Source organism: Myxocyprinus asiaticus, chromosome 17, assembly GCF_019703515.2.
Source record: "Myxocyprinus asiaticus isolate MX2 ecotype Aquarium Trade chromosome 17, UBuf_Myxa_2, whole genome shotgun sequence".
NCBI lineage: Eukaryota > Metazoa > Chordata > Actinopteri > Cypriniformes > Catostomidae > Myxocyprinus > Myxocyprinus asiaticus.
The window spans coordinates 4,664,791-4,677,549 of record NC_059360.1 but is presented as its reverse complement, the minus strand read 5'-3'; the positions used below and the strand labels follow the sequence as shown (position 1 = coordinate 4,677,549).

Sequence of the window (12,759 nt, the reverse complement as noted above, 5' to 3'; positions counted from 1 at the left end):
CGGCAGGCTATTTAAAGCAAGCACACTGCACGCATCCCTATGATGCTCTCCCCTCATTGACACATGTCTTGTGCTGCAGCTTAAAAAAATGAACAACAGACCCTTTTCACTCAGACGTTGTCTATTTGTTATTGAAAAGGGAAGTGCCTCCTCTCTCCTCATTCAATTTCATTGGAGCTGTCCACAATGCCTTTTCCTGCATACCTATGCCATAGCTTCCATGTGGTTTGCTAAAAGAGGGCATACTCAGCTGCACAATTAACTGCTCAACACGTAACGAGCCAGTGGCCAAAGCAAACTCTTCCCTACTCAAAATGACTTCAGCACACTTTCTTTCGAATGTTTCTACTAAATTTGTCAACACAGCATTTTGTTTGTACTTACCTACTCTGTATGTTGCTGTCAAGGAGGAGCAAAAAATACAAATAGCCTCTCTACCTCTCTACTGCCCCCTGGAGGAGGCAAGAAAAAGGATCAGGCTGTCCTTTGCCACAGAGAAAGCTAAATGAAAGAAAATCAATCAACCAACCAACCAATCTCCAAGGATAAATAAAATCCCAGTTGAGCCAGGGGGGAGTGTATGAGTTAAAAAAATGAGGAAAAGGAAAAGCTTACAGCACCTGCTATTCCCAAGCGGTCTCCCATCCAAGTACTAACCAGGCCCAACCCTGCTCAGCTTCCGAGATCAGACGAGATCGGGCGTGCTTTTTTTTAAAAAAAAAAAAAACATTGTAAAAATACATTATTCCCTTCCTGGCATTACCACATTAAAGTCTTTAAACACCAAGTAAATCTCAGGAGTAAAAACCTTATAAAATTCCACCATTTTCTGTTCCTGTTTAAAATAACAGTACAAACATTCCATATATTTTTCCAACCTTCTTTTCAACACCTGCCATACATCCAGTACAACTTTTTCTTGTTTTGCAACTACTCTTCTTTCCCAAATCGCACTTTTCATCAGCATTACAAACAAATTGATCACCTTTTCATTTTTATTCTTTTTGTCACACCCTAACATTATAATCTTGTTCCATTCTGTGTCTCCTGCTTCTCGCTCCCCTTCCAAGTCTCCAATAATACTCTTACATTTTTCATTAAAATCCTTCAAAGGTTTACAGTATAAAAACAAATGTAAAAAACCTTCATCTTCCTCACAGCATACTTTGCAAGTGGCACTTTGCGCCATTCCGATTTTATTTAACATTGCATCTGTAAAGATCACTCTCTGTCTGATAAAATACTCCAAATTTTCCAATTTAATTTCAGTAATCTTCCCTTTCATGTTGTTCCAAACATTTTTCCTCTTTGTTTTTATATATTTCTTTACAATTTATACCCGTTTTCTCCTATTAATATCGCCACACCTCTGCCATATCTTTTGTCCCCATTGTTATACAAAAACTTCCCATCTTTTTCTTATTTCACTTATAAAACCCCCTCTTCAGTTTGTTTCTTGTAGCATAATTTTATCTTCTTGTTTACACATTTCTTTTACTTTATCAAATTTAACATCTAAAAGACCTCTCGCATTAAAAGTAACAAGCCTCATAACCATAAAGCAGAGAAAAACATATATGCAACTGTTCATTTATCATTCTGCCTCCCCCAAATCCTTTAGCAGTTCATACCTGTTCACATTTCTCAATGAGTCCTCTTTAACAGTTTTTTTTCCTTGCACCCATCATATTTGGTTTTACCTTAATTGATCTTCTTTTCATTAGTTTCACTGTTTTGTCCTCTTTTTCCTATTCACTGTCACTCTCAGCGGTCTTTTTTTCATTCACACTTTTTGTCTGTTCCCTGCTATCCAAACAAATTCCAAAAATTCTTGCCGTGTCTGTTTGCATCTCTACTTGATGCTCTTGCTCTTCCTGTAAGTTACATTCATCTCTCCATTCTCCTTTCTCCATTCTCCTTTGTCCATTTCCATTATTACATCCACCTGTGTCATCATTGTTTCTTCCTCCTGTTCCTTTTCACTGTCTCCTTCATGCACCTGCCCGTTCACTCCATTTTCCTCCTCCTCCTCAATCCAGCATTCACATTTGTTGAGCACTTCCTTGCAATCCGGGCACTTCACTGCTTTGCAGTCCCTCGCAAAATGTCCCCTCTCGTCGCACTTGTAACACTTGAACTCCGGGCAGTCTTTCACCATGTGTTCCGGGCTCATGCACAGTCTGCAGGTCTTCACCTGATGGCTATGCATCACTCGAAAGTACTGTGGTCCTTCTGCCGTCTCAAGTTTAGTGCTATACAGGAGTGAGATCACTTCTCTGGGGAATCTGGTTCTTACAAATCTTGTTCCATCCTCTATATAGACCGGATAGACTCTCCTTTTTATTTTAGAGATAGGGAAAACTCCCCATCCCTCCAGTTTTTTTAAAACATCCTCATCGTCCATATAAACAGGCAGATGCGTGAAGGAAACAGCATAGTCTCTATCTTGCAGTCTCTGTACCTCACAGTTTTTCCCTTTGATGATTAGTCAATTTATCAGCCCCTACGTGTCGTCTTCTTTCTCCAATGTCACCTCGTAAATCCTCATTTGTTTAGGTCGAACAGCCAAGATTTTCCCTTCTCCAATTTTCTCCGTCACTGCTTTTATAATATCCTCCACCCTCATGTCACTCACGTCCGTGAAGTCCACTGTTGCTTCTTTTGCATAAACTCTTTTCACATTTTTCTTTCCTTGCTTCTTTATCCTTTCCTTTTCCATCTCGTTGTTTTTGTTTCAGTCCAGTTTCATTTTCATTTGGTGTTCCTCCTGCCATTGCTGTGGTCATTGCTGTTAATCCGTCCATTTTAAATAAGAGAGCAAAAACGAACTTAAGTTCCCCCAAACAGCATAAGTTGCTGGGAGGAAAACTCAAACAGAGAAAAATAAATAAAACACTAATTTTCAACAAAACAAATTAGAACCAAATGAAAAAAGGTGAGCCTCTCTCACCCACTGCACACTAAAAGCTGCCAGCTCACTTCCTGGCTGCTCTATTGCGCCCTCAGGGTGGTATGGCCATAAGCGAGAGTTGCTGCTACCAGCAGGCTATTTAAAGCACGCACTCTTTACGCATCCCTATGCTGCTCTACACTCATTGATACGTGTCTTTTGCTGCAGCTTAAAAAAAGGAACAACAGACCCTTTCCTCTCAGACATTTTTTTTTTTTTTTTTTTTTTTTTAATAGGGAAGTGCCTCCCCTCTCCTCATTCAATTTCATTGGAGCCATTCACAACGCCTTTTCCTGCATACCTGTGCCATAGCTTCCATGTGGTTTTCTAAAAGAGGACATACTCAGCTGCACAATTAAATGCTCAACACTTAACAATAAGCCAGTGGCCAAAGCAAACTCGTCCTTACTCAAAAAATGACCTCAGCACGCTTTCTTTCGAAAGTGTCCACCAAATGTTCGTCAACACAGCACTTTTTTTACACTTGCCCACTCTGTATGTTGCTGTCAAGGAGCAAAAAATAAAAATAGCCTCTCTACTGACCCCTGGAGGAGGCAAGAAAAATGAGCAGGCTGTCCTTTGCCACAGAGAAAGCTAAATGAAAGAAAATCAATCAACCAACCAATCTCCAAGGATAAATAGATAAATCCCCATTGATCCTGGGGGGAGTGTATGAGTTAAAACAAATGAGGAAAAGCAAAAGCTTACAGCACTTGGTTTTCCCAGGCAGTCTCGCATCTAAATACTAACCAGGCCCAACCCTGCTTAGCTTCAGAGATCAGACAAGATCGGGCGTGCTCTGGGTGGTATGGCCATAAGCGAGAGTTGCTGCTACCAGTATTGTAGATTTTTATATATCAAATGTAGAAAAGTACTAATATAGAATATTGTGGACTTTGTGTGACCCAAAAGAGGGCATATGAGGTTACTAAAGTGCTGATGTTACAAGAAATACTCCGTGTCCTCAGCTGTAGCAAAGAACAATGGTGCCGAGACATGAGAAAACTCAGGGAAGCACAGCAAAAGTTAAAGATTAAAACATCCAATAATCAAAAGTAACTATATTATGCTCAGATTGTGATGTATTATTCACTCAAAGTATACTTTCATGATAAATGAATTTAAAATGTTATTTTGTTTTGGACTAAAAGCCAGGTTTACACCATTAAAAATAGGTCAGAGGTGCTGTGAAATAATGGTGGTAAACAGAATCCATTGGATACAAATATATTAAGAGGGCGTAGACATGAGGTAATGCTAGATAACAAACCGTATAAAAACTAAGGGTTTTGACCAAGACAATCAGATCTCAGCTGATGTCTCGGGTTTGTTGTTTTGCTCAAACTTTAACCTTTGACACCTGGAACCCCTGACTTTGAGAGTTTTCTTACAGAGAGGAGAGAAAAGTCTTCCACGCTCCACAACATAAATTGGCAACCACGAAGGGAATGGCACAGGGCCAAGGGGCGCTGCTGTGGGCTTATTTGCACTAACTGCACAAACTCACTGCCGCCAAAAAACCGGGGTAAACAATTTTTGCGAAGTCTGTTGCAAGTTTTGACCAGGTGGTAACTCTCCAGGCCTTTGTAAATCCAGCGGATACCGCACTCCTGGGTAGGGGTGGGCTGAATTGGCTGGTCCTGTGGATACCGCACTCCTAGGTAGGGGTGGGCTGAATTGGTGGTGTTTGAAATCCTGTGGATACCGCAAGGTTCAGCGACACTAGTGAGGATAAGGAGCCCACATGGATGGCTGGCCTTTGAACTAGCTGAGAAACAAGGAGCCCACATTGGATGGTTGGCCTTCTTCTCAAAATAGCGCTGCATTTTGGGCTCAATTGGCAGGCACGCAAGAGGCGTGATCGCCCAAGAGGGGCATAGTGATAGTTAAGATATTTGGATATTTCTGAATAGTGTAAACCTGTTGATATGTTGAATAAGTTGATGTAAATATGTATATTGGTTGTGTTGTGTACAAAATCAATTGCATTGTTGTTGTACTGTATGTTGGGTGCGTTGGTTGATGTGTTTATGTTGACTATATTGTGCTTGCTTATGCTCGCTGCAATGTGCTATGCTGTATGTGTGAGATCAGGCTGTGAGTGTATGGTTGAGTGTACTGATGTGTGTCCATGTACTTGTTTTCCTCATAAGAAATGTGATGTAAAGAAACAGATATATTAGACTTAGTATTTGATAGTTATAAAATGAATGATTAAAAATTGTGAAAAGTTAAATCATTAAAGAACGAAAATATTCTTACTGAAATATTGGCTTTGTTGATTATCTGGACACCACCCAAATTATAGTTAGGGTGATTGAGATAAGAAACTCAATTGCTGAAAAAGAAATGAATTATAGTTTTTCTGTTTTTCTCTCTCTCTCTCTCTCTCTTCCTCTCTCATGCAGTGAGACGAACATTACAATGCTGCATTGTGTGCAGTAGAGAAGGCGGGGGTTGAAAGAGGCAGACAGAGAGAGTAAAAAAGGGAGGGCAGTGAGCAAAAACACAGAGACACAAAGAAAGCTTTTTCTCTGTGATCCTCATAAAATAGAAACCTATTGTGGACGCAGGCCTTAACCGAATTTGAAAGAATACGCAGACTAACTGAAAAAAGGAAAGAAATAGAATTAGACTATTAATAGAGACACGGGCAATTAGTAATCATATTTGGAGAGAATCTGAATACATAGACTGTGAAGGCGATAAAAGGGAACTAACAGAACAAAAGAAAAAAAGAGTTTTTGAAATAATTGACTACAATCACAAATTTTATGGAAATAGAACAGGAATGGCCATCTGTAGATTGGAAAGCTATAGTGGATAAACATTTGACCTTTGAACCATTGGTCCAAATGAAAGGTCTTTATATGCTGAGTCCTTCTCAACTGGGGCAACTAACATCATTAGCAAAGATACCCATTGACACAGTGTATGTGCCTTATATCAAAAAGGACTCAAAGAGCCAGTGTCCAAAGGGGATAGAAAGAGTAACAATCTTAAGAGATGGCTACATTTGGCTAAGCACAGACATATGACCAGTGCAGTGGAAGAGCAAGGTGTTATTTCATAGAAACGGTAATGGAGAATTAACACCAATTTACATAACAAATGGAACTGTAGGAAAAGTGGAAGTAGCAATTGTTGTAAGCAGAGATCCAGAGCGGAGGCGACAGCTGTGGGTGGAAGTGTATGGGTGTTAAAACAAAAAGAAATAACAGCAGTTTACCACTGTAAATAATGAGTGATTCTTATAGAAATAGAAGAGGGAAAGGGAGGAAGAGAGGAAGGAGAGCAAAAGGAGGAGCTGAAGCCATAGTTGTGCTTTAGAATTTTATTGTATTTTTTGAGAGCTCTGCGTTTACAAAGGCCTTATGTTTGTTAAAAGTGTGAAAGTTTCTGTGTTTGTGAAAATGTTTGTATCTGTGTCTGAAAGTGTGTGTGAAGTGACTGTGAAGTGCGACTGTTTGTAAAAGTGTGAATGAAAACAAAAAGTTAACTCTTTGCTGGCTGGATAAGATTCAGCCTTGGGCTGTTCTTTTCATGCCATGAAGGAAGCATAATATAAGATTAACTAAACTGAGAAAGAGCAAGTGGTATATCTATGCTTGGAGTTAAAGATTGTATCGCATTATCTGGACAAACAAAGTTTTGAGTCCAGTGTATTACTTTAAACTAAAGTCAATTGAATAATTGGATTTTAAACAAAAGTTGTATTGAAGAAAAGTGTAGTCACATTACAGTAAGGTATAATTATGGCAAACACTCCAGTGGAATACTAACATCTAGAAATCCACTGTGTAAAAAAATTATTAATAAAATCTTAAAGAAATGGGAAAGAGGATAAAAAGGTGAAACTGACTAAAGACTTTTTTTTCCCAAAACCAGATTCTATTTTGTAACTTGAGTATGAGAAGCAAGACTTAAATGTGAAAATGTAACATTCATGTGTCTGTTTTACATTCTTACATTTTGAACAATATTAAATGAAACGCTATAAAGTCTTGATATTTAAATGAAAGAAACCATGATGATTTGTTTTGTTTTTGATTTTCTATATGTTTGAGTATGTCTGGAGAGCAAATTTACATGTGAGTTGCAGCTTTATCGGTGTAAACTTGATCAACCAATAAAAATAAGATAGGTAGAGTTTATTATTTTGTTAAGGACTGTCTGATGGAGAGATTGAGTGAGAGGCTGCTCTGTAGGCAGAGTGAGTGGGAGGGGTTATACTCCATACTGCAAATGATTGTTTGCAGACTTTGATTGGGAAAGCTCGTCTCTCTTGATGTCTCCACTCGGACAGGGGCGCCCCGAATTTAGAAAAGATAGATAGCAGATTCTTTTAGTTAGATTTTCTTTTTTTATATGCACAGTGTAGGCATTGGTTGATCATGGGTACACTGAGAAACTGTCTTTGAGACTAAAATTAAAGGAAAATAAATTTAAGAAATATTTGGATAATTTCATGTTCTCTGCAGTTCCAATCCGCTGAAGATGTGCTCTTGATACCTGGTTTTCTGATTTTTATGTGTGGCAGCCTTGCCAACATTGTGATGCTTTTTCCTTGGGTTTGATCTGTGACCAATCGTGCCAGATAAAATGTAAAATAAAGTTCCAACCTCCAATAAGGAGGAAGAACTAAGCAAACGTTGTAAACAGTTTTGCTCAGATATCTAATAAAATAGAAGTTTTCTTCTTTTGAAAGTGCATATAATGGAAAATGTTATTTGTGCAAGATGTTCTGATTTTAAGAATTAAGAAATATCTTTGATGTATTTGATTTTACCCATGGAGAAACATTAAGATTAAATTGAACATCATAACTTCCTCAATTATGAATGTTAATAACTTCATATTCATGCGTCTATTCTGTGTGTGTCTTTGACACTAACTATGTTTTACTCTTTCTTTTGTCATCATTATGTTTATGTTGTTTCACTAACTCATTCTGGAACTAGTCTCTCACCATTGCAGATGCTGGGCCAGATGATTTATTGAAGTTACTAGTACTGCAGGTGAAAATCTGGAGAGAAAGAAGACTAAAAATGATGTGGGCGACTATCTGATCGGTACTCCTGCTCTCATTACTGCTGGTAATCATTGCTGATTTGCCATTTTTAATGTGGATTAAAATGTCTCTGGATAAGTTGATTTCAGTCTTATATGACTAACCAGATTGCCATCAATGGGTTCAATACCCATGTCTAAATTGTTCTGACGGTCTAAATTTAAATCCAGCATCTAACCACTGATTTATTGATTTGAAGAGTAAATATTACAAACTTGATGGCAAAGTTAGTTACCTATTGGATTGGTTACTCCCCCAAAATTTCCAGAGAGTACCCTCACTTGAAAAAAAAAGGGGTTAGTGGGTGCTAAAAAGGATTGTGTGTCTTTTACTATTATTTTTATTTGCCATAGTTAATCCATGAAAGTATCATTTTAGAGGCATACAGTTTCTGCGCTGTGAATTTTGGTTCTGCTATTTAACTGAATAATTTAAGAAATGCTGATAAGTATAAAAGAATAATAACAGAAAAATCATATTGTTAAATGATACTAAAATATTTGGATATAGAAAAGAGGAGAGTCATGAGAAATTAAAAGGATGTAGTGTAATGAGCAATTATTTCAAAGCACAAGAAAAGAGATTTGTTTGAATTTCCATTGTTCCTCTTTACTACCTCATCCTGTTTAAACCTTTATTTTCTGTTAAAAACTTGATTTATTTTATTAGATAGAATGGAAGTTCCTTCTCCTGAGAGAGTAAAGAAAGGCAAAAGTAAACATAAGGAGTTATTATTACTATTTTCACTGTTGAAGAATAACTTAAATATATTTTTGTGAGATACTAAAATGAAAAAAGGAATAGCTGTAATGAGATTAGAAACAGCGTGAGGGAGTGGAATGTCCCTCCTCCTAATTTCTCCCACTGCCTTACACTCTCTCACTCTCAGGCTAAGTTTGGTAAGTGTCTGATTGAAACAGAAACACAAGAGCAGATTTTAAAGGCACATCACTAAGTTGTTTTATTTTATTTTATTTTGATTTGATTTTAGTTTTATATGGAAAATGATGTGATTTGACAATATTGTTAAATATACTGATATGAAGGAGAGGTTCAAACAGCTTTCCTCATCATGATTAATGATTTTATATATTCAGAGGGCAATCTAAAGTTAAGGGTTTATACTAGAGACAAGGGATTCTGTTGAAAGTTGATCTGACACACTTAATGTAGGTTTAAAACAATCAAGAGACTGTTATTGAATTAAGGTGATGTTTTTAAATTAAGCTTCCTAGAAGCTTGACAGAGGCTACCTTTATTTTGTTTTGTTCTGATGTTAGTCCCCACCATGATACATGGTCTTTTGTGACGGTTGCTAAAGTAGCAGAAATACAACCAGAATGGAAATTAGTGATCTGTAGATGAGTTCAATTTTAGCATTGTTATTTCACTTTTAATTTAGACAATTTTAATAGATTGATGAATTTTGAATAATGCTTTTTGAATTTAACCATGTTTTGAATTGTCTCCATATTTAAGCAGTTGTAGATGGTTCCACTGGCTGTGACGGTTCTCAGGTGAACTCCCTGAAAAGAAAATATCTGTCTACTGATGCCAAATTATTAAGATTTGGCTAATAGGACTGAGTGGTATCAAGACCGGTGGCAAGAGGTGATGACCCAATGACGGGTAAGGGAAATTAGAGGGTTCGTGGAAATTGGCCCATTCATTTAATTTGCTATTGTGCGCGTCATGGATGCGAGGGACGATACCAGGAACGTGTACCGCCTGATTGCCATTTAGCTTATAGGCTGAATGGACATTTTACACTTTTGGGGGGTTTTCCAAGGTAATGCACGGGGGTCCCGTTTTAATGGGCAAATAAACGCAAATATGGGCAATTTGGAGCTGCAGGTTGTCAGCCAACTGACCACTGAGACCCCCTGAGTCCCACGAAAGCACTATTGTCCCCTAACCAACTATTTCTCCCAAATGACCCCTGAGACCCCCTGACCACTCGGGCCACACCCCCAGAGTCCCACGGACCCACTATTTGTCCCCTAACCAACCATTTTGCCCTCTTAGTATGTGATCGAGGGGCACAAGATGTGCAACCGTGCAAAATTTTGGCTCCATTGGAGCTCAGGGAACTTCGTTAAGTGCTTAATTGGCTGACTTATGAATGAAAAGTGACTAATTTTTCTATAATATAGTTTACATTTTTTTTTAAAGTACTTCCCAATCTCTGAGGGACAACGATTTTTAATATGTTGTTTCTGAGGGCCCACCAGGTCTTAGCACCAAATTTAACCCCATCCACGAAACCGCTGTAGAATTGCATTGGTTTAATGGGCAAGTGGGACATCTAGAAAAGAGAGTTCCGAAGGTCGCATGACCTTCAAATTTGAGATATTCAATCTTCAGGGGCTCCCGAGTCAGGTCCTGGAATTTGGAGGCCCTGGGTGCTTGATAAGTTTTAAAGCTCAATAAGGGGCACTCGACGTGTCACCGTGTGAAATTTGGGGTCCGTTGGAGCTCAGGGAGTGAAGATAGAGCACACCCCACGTACAATTTATACCATTTGTTTTCACGGCGGATCCATGGACATGAGTCTGAAAGGTCCAAATGACTCTAATTTGAAATCTGTAGCTTCTCAGGGACCCCATAGACGGTGTGCAAAATTTCAAGTCCGAATGACTTCGTTAAGTGCTTAATTGGCTGATTTGTGAATAAAAAGTGATATTTTTCTGGAATATCTTTCTTGATTTTTTTTTAAAGTACTTCCGAATCTCTGAGGGACACCAATTTTTAAAATGCTGTTTCTGAGGGCCCGACAATGAAGCATTCAAATCCCCCAAGTCTTAGCACCAAATTTAACCCTGTCCACGAAACCAGTGTAGAATTGCATTGGTTTAATGGGCAAGTGGGACGTTTGATGATTAAAAAGGGTCAAAAGGTCACAGGACCTTGAAATTTTAGATTCTGCAGCCCCAGGGGCCCCGCAAATCAGGGCCTAAAATTTGGAGGTTCTAGACATTTTCTGAATGCATTTTTTCAGCTCTAGACCTTCATTTAACACCCAAATGACTTTGCACAGGTAAGAGGCTCTGTCTGGCTATGAGAGCAAGAGGGCTGCGAGAGCGATTCTTGCATTAAAGCAAAAACAAAATATTTTATTCCAGAGACTTGTGCTTTTATTATGACACACTTGGGGCCCTGGACTACCAGCACACGAAGTTTGGGGCCCAGGGGAGCCTTCTAGAAAAAGTCCATCTGCAATTTATTTCATTAATTTTCAACAATGGGTTGGTGGACGTTGCTCTGAAAGGTCCGAACAGCTCAAAATTTACGTGTACCGTCAGGGTGTCAATAGACAGCATGCAGAGTTACATGACCTTTTGACCTTTTTTTTTTTTTTTCATTAAATTGGCCCATCTAGGGACTGTGTCCACGGACCTGTTGTGAAAAATGCATTTGTTCAAAGGGCAAGTGGGATGTCTGGAAAAGAGGGGTCAAAAGGTTGCAGGATCTTGAAACTCCAGATCCTTGAGCCTCAGGGGCCCCCAAATCAGGCCCCAAAATTTGGGGTCTCTAGACCCTTCCTGAGCGCATATTCAAACCCTAACTCTAGATGTCTCTGATCATTCATGATGCTCTGTCAAGCTGTCAGTGCAAGAGGACTGTGAGAGAATCTTGCATAAACTCCAAAAAATACTTTTCCTTTTTTCTAGAGCCTCATACTCTCGATATGTCTATCGAGGGACATCAGGCTACCACCGTGTGAAATTGGGGGCTGTGAGAGCTTTCTAGAAAAAGTTAATCTGCAATTTATTTCATTCATTTTCTACAGTGGGTTGGTGGACTGTGCTCCAAAAGGTCCGAACAACTCAAAATTGATATGTGTCGTCAAGGTGTCACTAGACAGCGTGCAAAGTTTCAAGTCCGAATGACTTCGTAAAGTGCTTAATTTGCTGACTTTTGAATGAAAAGTAAATTTTTTTTTTTATATTTTTCCTTTATTTTTTTATTTATTTTATTTTATTTTATTTTTTTTACAGTACTTGCCTAACACTGAGGGACATGAGTTTTTAATATGTTGTATCTGAAGGCCCCACGAAGGAGTATTCGACACCTGAAGTTGCTGACATATGATTTAAGGGTTTTTTCACTGAATCATACAGGAAGTGCCCACTTCCATTTTTTTTTAAATGGCACCAAACACATGGTTCGTGGACAGTCATTTATAAAGCAAATTATGCGTATTTATGAGTTTTAACTTGCATAAACATGTTGTATTGTGTATTCTGAGTGCTGACAAGGTGATTTTATCAATCAAATGTAATGTAAATGTTAAAGTCTTTCAAATGAATTGTCCACGAACCTAGTGTTGAGTCTCCATAAAACAAATTGCTTTTGGACACTTGCACTTTAGCAAATTATGCATATTTATGAGTTGTAAGTTACATAAGTATTCTGTACAGTATGCTGAGTGTTATACTAGAGGTTCTACGGGTAAATACTAAAATAATTTTTTACCCCTCAATATCTCCTCTTCATACTGGAAGGTCCCACTTCCAATGTTTTTAAATGACATCAAACACATGGTTCATGGACAGTAATTTAAGCAAATTATGCATATTTATGAGTTGAAACTTGCATAAACGTTCTGTACAGTATGTTGAGTGCTGACAAGGGGATTTAATCAATCAAATGTAATGTAAATGTTAAAGTCTTCAAAATGAATTGTCCATGAACCTAGTGTTGAGTCTCAATAGAACAAACTGCTTTTGGACACTTT

At 38.3% G+C, this 12,759-nt stretch overlaps 1 pseudogene; it reads right to left on the bottom strand.

Annotated features, from left to right (window-relative positions):
* Positions 1-3,651: 3,651 nt before the first annotated feature.
* LOC127455631 (uncharacterized) lies at positions 3,652-3,770 on the bottom strand (annotated as a pseudogene).
* Positions 3,771-12,759: the final 8,989 nt, after the last annotated feature.